Genomic DNA, 14,136 nt, shown 5'->3' with positions numbered 1-14,136 from the left:
TTTATTACTGGTACTTATATTTTTAGAGTTTGTTCCATGACAAAGCACCAAGGTCTAACCCCCACAAACAATGCATGATTAATATCCCAGGCAGGGCAGGCTGCTGTTAAATTACTACATTTTCAGTTTGAAGATCCCACTTTAGTGAGTGAAGTGCCTGCCACTGAGATCCCTGGTACTCCCATCTGGACTGAGGCAGGGTACAGAATCACAGAATATTTATTCTGAGTTGGAAGAGAACCACAATGATCATCAAATTCAGTTCTGGAGTGAATGGCCCATATGGGGATCAAACCTACAACACCAGCATGCTCTAACCAACTGAGCTAAGCAATAAACTCCTGAGAGAGAAAATAAAAGTTGAGGAACTTTGATAAGAATTAATCAGCTAAACAGAAAAACAACTAGAAAGGAGGTTTTTACAATGTAACACACTTGCACACCAACTTTGTCCACTATTCTCTCAGGGTCCTGATGAAACTGCTGATACAGCTGCACACAAAATTAAGCAAGACCAGAGTTTTGTACATATCCTAGAACAGAGATCTGATCAAGCATTGAGTTTCTTTTTTTATTTAAAACATAACCTATTTCTTTAGCTCTCCCCTCAGTGTTTCAGTCTCTTCAACAAAACAGATAGCTGTTGTTTTATTTGTAAAGCCCAGGCAGTTTCCTCTGTGTTTCTTGCCAAATTTGGCAGGAGTGCATGTGGAACAGCACGACCTTAGTACAGGCCTTTCCTGCTGTCTTAGGGCAGGGGGTTATGTGGGATTCCCTGGGGCTATGCAACACGAATATCTTATAGGGGACCAATACAAACTTTTCTATATCATTATAATATAAACATATTATGATGATTTTTGCAGCTGAGCAAAAGAACAAGAAGTGCGGCTTCTCAAGGACCTAGATCTCTTCATGTTCCCTCAAAAAACTTAAGCTGAAACTTCACCTGGGAAAGTGAGATTGAAGGTGAACTGACTAAGATGACTTTCTGATTCCACAAAGAAAATCTTACATGTATTATGCATTCCCCAAGCAGCAAATGTGAAGCTTTGACAGTTTTCTGTTATAATTTTAGTTCCCTTCTTCTGCTTTATCTTATAATGGTGAGGCTATCTTCATTTGTTTATTCAAATAATCACTGACACATGTACCGAGCAAAAAAAAAAGTCTGTATTCACATTCTGTTCAATTCTCTCATTCTGTAGCAATTCTCTTTTTTGTCTGTGAAACTGTAAACAAAAGTTGACACAGCATTAATAAGCTACTGTCAGTGTAATTAATATGAAGAAGAGACACGTTTCCCAAAGGAATGCCTAATCCTTTTCATTTCTATTTATCACAGCAGCTTACTAGTAAACAAATCTGTGCTTATTTTACTTCATGTAACCTATTCACTCTTATTTCCAAAACAGGGCTCACTCCAGCAAACTCTTGCTACCATAGCTACCAGGCTACCTATACTTATAGCAAGAGCTATGTCCTCTTCGTTTGCTTGTGCAGGGGGGAGTTAATCTGGGTGAGCACAAAGGAGCAAAGCCTCTGTCTCTTACATGAATGAAAGAATAAACATTTGTTTAATGTGGTGGATCGCTTAAAGGAATGAGAATAACATGAAGATGCTTTATGATATCATTAGTAATGGCTTATAAGTTTGAAACACAGGGCTGTCTAACCACAGCATTCAGTGAGGTTATAGCTGGATGTTGCTGTCCTGGTGTAGGCCATGGATTTTTGTGCAGTTAAATAACAACCTTGCGGTTGCAAAAGGGTTTTTCTACAACCTGAAGAGTTTCATGCTGTTGCAAGAATTCTGGAGTCAGTAACAGATGTCAGTCAAACCCAGCTTTTGCCCCAGTAGAGATAAGGAAGCTTAAGCAGCAAGGCTGGGAGGAGCCGTGGGTGCAAGGGTGGGTAATCAGTGCTCATGTGATTTGATACTCAGCTGCAGCCTCTGCTAGCAACCTCTGAATCAGATGTGCCTGCCATTTGCCTCAATTCAAGGGACTAAGGATGAGAAAATTTAATGGAAAATGAAGGGTGTTTATCTGGTCATGGAATAATGGTGTTACTCATAAACGCTGAAGCAGACACAGAAAGTTTAGCAACAATATGTTATAGAAAAATTTAAATGCAGACTGCTTAGACAGATTTTTTTTTAATATAGAAAAGTCACTTTTATCAAAAAAATTGATCTGTCTGCCAGTTATTCTAGATATATTCAAAATGCAATTGTGAATATATTAGATTGAGATAGTGTCTGGTATTTCCAAAAAGCAATACAAGGCATGGAGCCAGTGAATTGCAGGGTTTTTATGAGGATGCAGTGCCTGTAACTAATGGATGGTCAAAGCTTTTTGAAGTGCTGTTCTACCCAGAGGAGAATCACTCTCAGCCTGACTGGGGAGGCAACAGTTTCATCTCAAGTAATTTCATACCACAGTCATCCTGGTTATCTGCTGAAGCAGGTGATGGTCTTCATTTAGGCCTTTCATTTTGATTCTGCAATGTTGACATTACTGATGTTAAAATTATACACATTAATTAGTAGTGCTCCATTGTGTCCCATTCCAAAAGCCTGAAAGCAACAGTGACGTAATGGTTACTCACAGACTTGATTCCCCATCTGCTAAAACCCTCAGGAATCACTAAGTGCCCTGGCAGTACTGGGAGTAGACGGAGGAAACCAGTGCCTGTGGCATCATGAGCAAGAACTGAGTATCTTCACATGGCTGCCCACTGCAACCCAACTCACCCCATGGCCATCAGTCTACCAGCAAAACAGTCACAAGCTGGAATGCTACAAAAAGAGCTTTTGTTAAGTGACTAACCTTTTATCTTACCAACATAACACACACTGTCCATATTTATTTCCAATACTTACTCTATCCACTGCCCCAAACATGATTCATTAAGGTTAAGGATTCTTCTGTCTTCATGCATCAGTCATTCTAAGCTGCATTAGTTCAACTCCAGTGTATTTAAGGATTTATCATTAATTTAATACAGCTTGTACTGAGATTTGTAAATGTAAAGTACTATCTAAAGACTAACCATTAATAATTGTCAGATCCTTCTTAAAATTATACAAGTATATCCATATTTTGCTCCATCTGCTATCCTTGCTGGGAATACATTTCTCCATTGGATTTTATCCATAGAGAGATGGATGTGGGTCCTCCAGAGCAATTTGTTTCAGACACCTGTGTTCAGTTCAAGCTCTGTGTTGCACCATGTAGTTCCCTTTTCTGCCTGATGCCCTCTCTCTGTGTGAATGCTCAGCAATAGTGTGCATCATCTCAGGAGTTAAGGTTTTGTCCTCAGCTTCCTGGAAACACAAAATACCCTTTATCAGGGGCTCAGATTTCTGTGCTGTAATTGTGGCTTCAGATGTGATTTTGCCACATCTTGCAGGGCAAAATCACATCTGAAGGGATAGTGTGGGGCAATTCTTCTGCTTCTTCTGCAGTCCATTTGCAAATATTCAGTCAGTCCAAATATCACATCTTGCTTGGACTGGATTTTGCATACACTTGCCTGCTAGTGAAAAAGAGCAAAGACAATTGTGCAACAGAGAACTCCCTCAGGGAAAAAGTAGTGGTGGAGAGGAGCCCAAACCAAAAGCTTATTTTCCACATAATTTCCATACTTCATCCACAAGGTCTGGTATTGAAGATTTACTGAGATGAGGCACACACACCTTTGGATTTAATGATATTTGTGGAGGAGCAATGCACCATATTCCAAAGCCTTCTGTGGAGCTCTTTTTTCAGGCAATATTACTGCAGGGTTGAAGAAGCCAGTGTTGGGCGAGTCAGAGCTGGAGAAATTCACACATGAATTTGACAGAAGGTAAAATTTCTTGTTAAAAAATGCAACACTTAGAAAAAATTCAGGTCTTCAAGAAGAATTGTTCATCCAGGGAACACTTAAACTTGCTATGGGCTGGCAGGACTTGCCCCATTTCCACTCCTTTTTCTGCTCAGATTTTCCACTGGAGCAGGTAACACTTCCAGCAGACTTACTCCAGGGAAGACACTTCAACATACAAGGCCTTAGTGGGAGATAAGTTTGCAATGTGCTGACCAGAACTAAAAACTTAGGGGAAAAAATGTTTCCATGTTTGGTTTTCTGTTTCAAATCTTATTCCATCACATGTTGATAATTTTTTCTGAGTTGATGACCAGATAAGAGTGGTAAATTTTCCTTCTCACTTGAGAAGAGTTTGGTGGAACTTTGTTCAGTATCAAAATCTCTCAAGTATCGGACTGCTGATCTCTGTCAGCCAGTAAAGGCTGACCCAAATTCTGTCTACCAATCTGCAGTAGAATGGTAAACACCATCTCATCATCAACTAGTATTGAAATAAACCCCCAACGATAGATACCAGATAAAAATGTAGTGAGTGATAAATTGATTCCATTTACAGGATAAAACCAGTTTGATCATGGGATTATTAAATATTAAACTGTGGTATTTACCACTCTTGCATATTTCAGTGATATGTGCCTGTTTCAATCAGGAATAGGCAGATTCACTTCTTAAGTAGGAAAAAATCTCCTTCTTCTGCTGTATATGGCATAAAGCACAAAATATATTTGCTTCTGTTTCCTGCACTGCTAGAACCTGAACAAGAACTTCTGATTTGTTGTTCAACTCAAGAATAAGTATCTTTTCTGTTTACAGACATCCTACTCTTAACTTAATTCAATAAAAGCCATAGGCTTCAAAATTTAAGCATTCTGTGCCTGTTAAAAAGAAGGTAAATAGTCATTTTGAGTAGCTCATTTCATATCCAATCTTAATGGGCCAAATACTGTTAGCAGACCTTATACTGATTTTTGGTTATTTGAATTTTTTTCTCACACTGCTGAAAGAATTCTCACTCTGCTGAAATAGTACATATACTCGGCAGAACCAATAAACTTTTAATGAAATCTAAAGCCTCCATAGATCATGTGAAACAATATTCAAGCACATTTAGCTTTATATTGCCACAGCTAAAACTTATACCTGAATGGGAACAGGTGATGAGACAACAGAGAAATACAATTGCTGCCACTGAGAAAGTGTTTAAACTACAAATACTGTAAGTGAAATATTTTTGACAGATAGGAAAAATGAAATGTGGATCTACCATCAGGAAAAATAAAATATACAGTAAACAATATTTTGAGAATACTGAAATGTAATGAGCAAGTTTTAATGTGGTCTATTTGCACATTTTTCATCTTCTTTTTTTTTTTTATTTTATTACAGACTTGGTTATGACTTAGCTTCCAGGCTATTCTTCTTCAAAATCCAGACAAACCACTTCACAGTATTTTATAATAAATATGTCTGGGAAAAGTCTTCTGTGAACAAGTCAGTTTAAAAATATTCTTCTGCTCGTATATTTGTTTTGGTGGTTGTTACTCATCACTTCTCAAAGCCCTGAGGAATTCATTAACACTTTTTTAGCTAGTACTTTTTATCTTTCAGCGGTTCATTTCTTTGTGACATAGGTACATGTGTTTGTGGGAGCATGCAGAGGATAAATTCTATGCACCAAAATACTTTAAAAAGAGAAAAAGAAAAGTTAATCTATCAAAATGTTCAATATAAATGAAAAATTAACCCCACTCTTCCTGGAAATGTGCAAGGAAAACGAAATAAATTTGCATGTAGAGATATGTTTTCTCTCCTTTTTCACTTTAACACCACCACTTTATAACACTTCTTCCTTCAGACCTATCTACAGAAATCTTTTTCAAGTCTAATTATTTGCTTTTTATCCACAGATTTGCTTGGTGAATACCATTTAATCTTCATCTGATCTCCATGCTCTACCCCACTCTTGTCTTGGTTCAGGCCATCAGTCCTCATCTCCTGTCTACCTCCTATTGCTCCTGTTCAACAGTAAATACCTCTCTCACATCTGTCACTGTTCCTGTTCTAAGATTTTATCCCTCCAGATTATTTCTCATTATATCCTTCCTGCTTGTCAAAACATTACCCAGCAGCTCCTGATGCTCCTCCCCATCTGTTTCAGCTTTTCCTTCCACCTCTGTGACCAGGCAGCCCCACAGCTGCTGTGCCTTGACTTCTTCTGCAAGTCTATCACTTGTCCCATCTTAACCTAAATCACAATTTTTTTCCACCAGGATTGTCCAGGATGCATGGAGAGCTTGGAGCTTGCCTGGAGCAGACATGTGGGACATAATGGAAACCAAGATTTTACAATTGGTCTTGTGGAACCGCCTTTGTAACAGGAAATGGGGCAGAATTTGTATATTTATAAATTAATTTTCATAAATATTTTACCATAAAGTTTTGATTTACAGCATTTTCTTGCTGCTTGGAATAACACCACACAACTGTCCACACAACTGTATGCGTGTTCACTGGTTAAACTAGTGGATGTTTTTGAAGGGATTTGAAATGCAGGTTGAGCACATAGGTATGTACACACAAATATGTTAATGTGCTTAGGTTAATCCTGATTTATTATCTTAAAAAAGAATTCAGTGGTTTAGATGTAAGTTTTTATTATTCATTCACTGGCCCTTTTATTTATTCATGTAGTTTTACTCTAAGCCCTTAAGCTATCATAGATATTTTATATGACAGTACTTAATTGTGTTCATCCACCAGAAATGCTGATTGAAAATTAAAATGTTCCTGCTCATTTCTTTCTGGGGATATGCACATCGAAGATTAATAGATTCATTTTTATTACGTACATGTAAGAAACAGGACTTGTTAAGATGGTGAAATCCTTAAATTGATAGTTTCATAACTAGAAAGTGTACCTGAAGCAGTTAGTTTGGGCTTTAGTGGGTGTTCCACTTTAGCCATGATCAGCTCACTAGCAGTCCTAATACTTGAGCTTTATCTTCATTATTGGTTTAATGAACTGAAAAAAGAGAGGACCAAGCTGAGAGCAGGAACCTTCCATGAAAGTATGCTGAAACTCATTATAAGTAAGGTAAATTCATTAAGCAGGGGGTAAACTGCCTTTCACGGCACATGAGGTCCATTCCTGCATTTTCCTGGGAAAGGAAGAATGGAGGAGAAATGAGGGATCCCACAACATGGCTCATTGGAAGAGTAGATGAAGGGTGCTTTCATTTCAGCACATCCCACTGCCACATGTTGGTGCCTCTGGAGTGAACTGAACAGACAACCAGGCTGTCCTTGGTCCTCTTTCTCCTGCCCTCAGGGCTGGCCTCAAGGAGTGCTGGGAGCAATCTCTTTCTCATTGCCTATCCCCCGCCCCTCCTCTCTGGAGCGGTGATGTTGTTTACACTCCCTTTCCTTGCAGAAGTGGGCCAAGGGGGTTGAGGGGCAGAGCCAGTGCTGAAGCCCCTCGAGAAGAAAAGTCCTTTCAGGGTGTGAGTGCCCTACTCTTGCCCTGGGCCACCCGACAGCAAGCACTTCCCCACTGCTGCCATCCTCCCTGAGGTAAAGAAGGGAACAGAAAAATTAGACTGGACCTAAGGTGCATAGACCTCCCTGTTTTTTCCTGGATGAGGGAAATCACATCCCATCTTCAGTCTCCAAGAGAAAAAGATTCATCCACTTTTCTTTCTGTGCCAAAGCTCAAGAGAATGAGCTATGACTGGGAGAGAAGACTAGAGAGATGCTGCCTATAAGACAAGTATATCAGAGAAATATGATCTAAATTCACACCTTATGGAATATCTGGGGTCCTCCTGAGCACCTGGATGTGGCATGTCCACTTTGGGCTTTAACCCATCCTGTTCCTCATAGTCTTATCAGGTTGTGTTGAGGGAAAGAAGATAAGTATTTGCTATAGTTACTCATTTAACATGCCTTTGATCTTGAAAGACAATAGCAGATTTCTTCTTTTGAGCTAGATCTCTCCTAGTTGGGAAATGAATGTTGGCTATCTTCAGTTGCTAACGAATTCATTTCTGCCCGAAATAAAAATGAAAAGGAGGTAATGGCCAGTTTTTCTGGGCAAATGCCAGTCTAAAGGCCGGGTTCAGTATGTTGTATATGGAATAAATGCCTGTGAAACCCTTACCCTGAAGATAAATTTGCTCACAGACATCCAAGTATTTTAGTTTTTGATACCTCACATCCTGTGACACAGTAATGTACTGTCTTCTTGTGCCAAATATTGGTAGAGAAACAGAAGGAATCATGGGGTTTTTTTGGATTTCTTTAGCCCAGTTGCACGATATTAATTGTTATGTTCTTACTTAAGAGATTTTTCAGAAGAAATACACTCCTTGAGCTTGAGATTAGGTTAATATGTATGAAATGTCTATTTTTGCTGCAATATGTTTTCCTGCTGGCCACAAGCAAAGAAAATTAGGAAGCGGAAATCCTCCTTTGACTTATAGGATCAAAATAGAGAGCAATGTGGAAAACTGAATAAGTTTCCAGATTTTATGGTTTGCCATCAGCTCCATCACTGAGACTAGCAGACCTGCACCACATAGAAGCAAAGGCAGGTGAAATATCCCAAGTACAACATGGAAGTGGGTTTGGTGGCTTTGTTTGGAATTGCACCAAACTACACAGAGTGAGCATGACACCTATTTGCAAATGTTAAATGGTTTAGGATTCAATGTATCGCTCTTCTCTCTAAACATGTGCATCACAGCTGTGAAAAAGTGATGTTAGTCGTAAGTTCAAGCCTCGTGTCCAACATTCCCCTACTGGCAAGTCTTTTATTACATTAGCATTCATATTTGCTTGCTCCCATGTTCCCAAAATGAAGATTAGTTTTCATGACGTCAAAGTTGTGAATGTCACAGGATTTCTGTAGTCATCATTCACAAGATGTGCCAGGAAGTAATAGTGAAAGCAATTCCGGCTGTTGGTATGGAAGTCTGGTGGCTGATGAGAACTAATTACACAATCATTTGAGAAGAAATATGTAGTGCTAACCCACTTCTTGATATGTGTAACTTTGTTAATGCTTTGCTTAAATTTTGAAGTAGCAATGTGATTTCTACAAGCTGTAATGCATGCTTTGTTCCTAGTTAGTGTCTGCAGGCAGTAGAATTGTTGGGGACATACTAGTAGGTAGAGAAGGTAAGCTGCTATAAATTGAAAAAATAATTGAAAGCTCTGAGTTATGAGTAAGAATTGTGCTCTGTGCTATAATTTGGGTGGAGGGGCATTCATGATTTATGTTAGCAATAAAGAAAAGAAAAGAACTTATAATAATGTAGCTGCTTTATTAATGTAATTATTAATTTATTCTTTATTATGCATGTGAAGAGAGACAAATTATCTCATAAACATCCTTTCCTAAAGACTGTGCACTAAATGAATGGTAAATAAGGCTGTAGTTGCAGCAGCAGGTAGGAATAGGAAAAATGTTGTGCAGAGCAAGATAATGAATGCCTTGGATTGAGAACCAGCATCAGAGATCCCGCATTGCTATTATGGCTTTCTACCTTTTTATTCAATGGCAGCTGCTTTCCTGTTTCTCCTGGTTTCTGGTAGAAGATGTATTACAGCAAAGCTTAGCAAGCTCCTGAAGCTGAAGTGACAGCAGAAGGGCAGGACAGGTAACAGAAAGCTTAACAACTTCTACAACAGCTCCACATGTTGATGCACAAAGAGCATCTGAGATGCTGATTTCAGACTTCTCCCCTGGTGAAATCCTTCTGGAATATGGGTAAATGCTTTTTTTTAAAAAAAATTCTTGTTGTTGTTGTTGTTGTTGAGGAAGTGTCTACATGCTGTTGTGGTATCTTAAACACCCAATTTTTCCTTGATGAGAGGGCTAAATAGGCCATGTTCTGCTAAGGCTTGGATGTGCTTTCAGTTTTTCCAAAGCAAGTCAGACAGATAAGGGGTGTTCCTGCAGTTGTATGAAAGCTCAGGTAGCCCAGGCAGCCTTCACCCCACTGAACTACTCCATCCCGTGAAACTCCTCTGCGCTGGCATTTGTCCTGAGCTGACAGAAAGGCAGTTCAGCTACTAAATTACCTTGCCCAGATGTGCTCCAGATGAAGACAAAGGTACTGCAGGCTGTTCAGACAACAGAAGAAAGTCAGAAAGCAGCACACTGAGGAATTGGAAAGACATGGCTCTGGTGTGAGGTTATGCAGTAGAAGGGCAGAAATTGAATGTGCTTGTGGATCAGCACTTGGGAAGGAGATGGTTTAATTTCCTTCCAATACAATAATTTAACATCACATTCCCTAAGTGTAGCTGGGACTTTACTTATTGTTCTTTCCCACACTGAAAATTTCAAGGCAAAACCACAACAAGATGGCTGATTTTGGGACATCAAGGTTGACCAACTCCCATTTATTGAAAGTTGAATTCAGTGCTAACGTGCTGCTGTTGCACTTTTGCTGCTCTGCCATAACAACTTCTGCCTTTGCAGCAGACTTCCTCTAGACAATGCAGGAGTGCTCACTGCAGAAAGGAGATTTCTGCTACTCCTGCAGTGCATCACCTACTTTGTGCTGTTAGCAGTTTGAAAGCTTTCAGTATGAATCTTCTCTGTGCATTTGACCAGACAGCAGGGGCTGTCCTTTCAGCTGGCAGCCTGGCTATTGCTCCGCACCAAGCAAGCCCCAGTCATAAAGAATCCCTCCCTCTCCTCATGTTTTCCTGCCCTTTTACTTGCATTACTACAAGTCAGGCATAGGGACTTGAAACCACAAGTCAGAAGGGGAATAGGACATCAATTTCAGCAGCAATACAGTCCTAGATCAGATTGAACTGACATAGAAATGGCACTCTCCAGAGCTATGCAAGGTTATTCCCAGACACTTAGCAGAAGTGGTCCATTGAAGTCTGGCCTTTTTTCCAGGGGAGGTCACATCCTAACTGCATGAAATTCAGTTTTTTATTTTTCCATTAGTGGTAACAAGCTGGTTTATGACTGATTCACCAACTGTCTCTCAGTTCAAGTACGTTCTGCTCATGCCTAACAAAGTACCCAGTATTTGACTGCCCCCACAGCACTGCAGTCCCTGTTACTCTCAGGTGCTGCTGAGCAGGTTGACATGAATAGAGCTCATCCCAAGCCCACATGAAATTCAACAATTTCCGTGCTCAGAGGGATTGTTAGGCCTGCCCTGACCAGAGCTGGCCATCAAAGGCCACTGCTGGACACTGCTGGCCGGTGGAAGCAATCTCAGCTGCTGGCTGAGGATCACTTTGTGCCTTTTTTTTGCCTATAGGGCAAATATTTATTTTGAGCACATGGACAAAACAGAGAGGGGGACGATACAAGAGACATCATAAAATCATATATTTGTTAATCAATTGAAGAGTAATTGATTACTTACAAGAACAGCAATCAAGCCATTTTAGGAGCATTTGTTTTCAAATTGCTTGTATCTGGCAATCAAAGGGAATAATAGATCTGTGTGGGGGCATGACTGACAGACTGACTGGCATTACAACTTGCTGGAATAACATAAATGTTCGATCTAAGCTTTACCTATGTGAAAACTGTAAAATAGGTGCTGACTTTGTGGAATCAGTGGCAAGGACTACATACTGGTTGGGCACAACCTCCCTGTACCTCAGGAGATGCACTGAGCCTGAAACTGAAATGGGTACCATTTTCCCTCATGAAAAGGCAACAGTATACTTGAGATGGATCTGTCCAGGTTCTCTTACAGTTTCTCAGAAATGCACTTATCTCATCCCTGGAGAGTGTTTTACGGAAATATATTTACTTAAAATGTATGCAAGGGATTTCCAAAAAGCAGATAAATTATGAAATGCTCAGTAACACAGACTGGGAGAGGTGGTTGCAGTATGTTTTTGTATATTTTCTAAGACATTTGGGATTCAAATACGTAACTGGTGAGGTCTGCAGAGGTATCACAGTGAGCTGAAACCTGCAAAAATAAATTACAAGCCATTTAGATATTTCAGAAAACCCTCCTAATTGCATAATCATTTTCTTTAGGAACCCAGAGCTTCCAGAAATCATGCCCACTTATCCTATCTGCAAGTGCCTACACAATGCAGGACACAGCTCCAAGGGAAAGGAATTTACTGTAAACCAAGTCCTTCTCATAAGTGATTTGGATGAGCAGAGTGAGATTTAGAATTTGAACTGCTGGGAAATAATTGAGCTCCAGACTTCAGGATAATGAAATGTTTTTGAAATCATCCAGTCCATCCCTGTTTACAAGAACACTTTTAAAAATTATTCTTATATTTAAAAAAAAAATTATCACCACATTTTTTCCTTTGCAAAAGGATCAATATTATAATAATTGCATTAATGAGACCTTGATGGTGAATGCAAGTACAAAGCCACTTAAAGTGATTTTTGCTCCATTGATTGTGTTGGTTTGTTAAATTCTTTACTGGTTTGCAATATTTTGGCTTCAATTCTCTCTCTTCAATTACTGTGGCATCAAAAGGTTCCCCTCCCCTACCATTACATCATTAGCATTCTCCTAAAAGCTCCAATGTACAATCCCTACCCCAAAATTAATGTCTAGTGACAGATAATAGCAAAGAGTAGTTAGTTAGCAATCCTGTTAAATGTGACTTGGAACACTGACTGCTGAGCCAAGCCATGTGGCCTGAAGCTATAGAGGTACAAATCTCTTTGCCTCTAACAGCTGGTGGGCACTGAGCAAGACAACTACTGAAAGGATCTTCTGAAAGATTTCTTCCTTGTTATGCTGTGAAGCTGTCAGAAAGGTCTGCAGAATCATAGAATGGTTTGGGTTGGAAGGACCTCAAAGATGTTCTGGTTCCAGTCCTCTGCCATGAACAGGGATGGCACCCACTGGAGCAGGGCCCAAAGCCCCATCCCACCTGGCCTTGAACCCTGTCAGGAATGGGACATCCACAACTTCTCTGGGCAGCCTGTTCCAGTGTCACCAGTGTCAAAGGCTTTGCACAATTCCAAGTACATGTCATCTGGTCTAGTAGCTTAACTAATTGTAACAGGGAATAAAATCCTGGATTTCTCCTGATTTTGGTCTTTGGTGATGATCCAGGATGGCTCTGAAGTTGAAGGTGGCTCTGGGCTGGCTCTCTGAGTGAGTGTCTGATCCAGCAGGATCCTGCCTGATGCTGCAGAGAGTACCAGAAGTGAGGCCCTTTTTGCTCAGCCACCAGCCAAAGCCAAAAATCTTTAAGGGAGATGCACAGCAGAGGCAGATGGCATTGCCTGAGTTATAGGGACAGCTTTAGATAATGTGCCTCTAACAGCAGGACTCCACTGTTCCCAGTCTAAATTACAAATTGGCCTAAGCACAGCAGAAACTGAGAAAAAATGGGGTAAAAGACACTTCTACATTGCATGTTCACCCTAACTGCAGGGGAGACAAGTCTATAGGCCTTTCTTGCTTGTCAGACTTTTAATTTATCCTTTGTCATCAAATGCTCCTCCTACCAGTCAGGTCCTCACTCTGCTGGCCTAAAATAATTCTACAAAGAATTATTTAGCCTTGTCTGACAGTAAACATAAGGATGAGATGGTTTTGGTGTTGCAGTGATGCCTCAGACTAACTTGTTTGTATTTACTTGTTTGAAGAAAAGAGGGTCTCAATCTTAGCTAACACAAGTTGGCCGTTTCCAAAAGCAGGACAGAAATTTTGGAAACTTTCTCTAAAAATTTCCATCATGTTAGTGCTTGTAGCCTAGCTTAGTCCTTTTCACAGTCTGTGAGGGGCATTTTAATGCCTAACCTGCACAGGACTAGAGAAAAACCACATTTGATAGGATGCTGACGAGGAGAACCACACCACCTGGATGGGACATACTAGGTATGGTGTCACATAAGGCTTTCCTCTAGAAGGTGACTTTGTGCTTTCAGCATGACTTCACTTCTTGGCCAAATCTCCAGTTTTTCTTTGCTCTTTGATTAATGCTAAGCCATAATGACTGGTGTCTGGCTTTTTCCTCTTACTGTCTTGCTTTTGCTGCCTAAATGTCCAGAAGAAAAGTTGTCTTCTCACTTCACCTTACTGCATTATACTTAGCTAGGTGTCCTGGTTTCAGCTGGAGTCAATTTTCTTCCCAGCAGCTGGTACAGAGTTGTGTTTTGGGTTTAGCACGAGAATAATGTTGGTAGCACACTGATGATTTGATTGTTGCTCAGCAGTGCTTACCCCAAGTCAAGGACTTTCAGCATTCCATGGTCTGCCAGTGAGGAGCTGCACAAGAAACTAGGAGGTA

This window comes from Zonotrichia leucophrys, chromosome 2 (assembly GCF_028769735.1).
Source record: "Zonotrichia leucophrys gambelii isolate GWCS_2022_RI chromosome 2, RI_Zleu_2.0, whole genome shotgun sequence".
NCBI classification, from domain to species: Eukaryota; Metazoa; Chordata; class Aves; order Passeriformes; family Passerellidae; genus Zonotrichia; species Zonotrichia leucophrys.
This window is presented reverse-complemented; position numbering follows the sequence as displayed.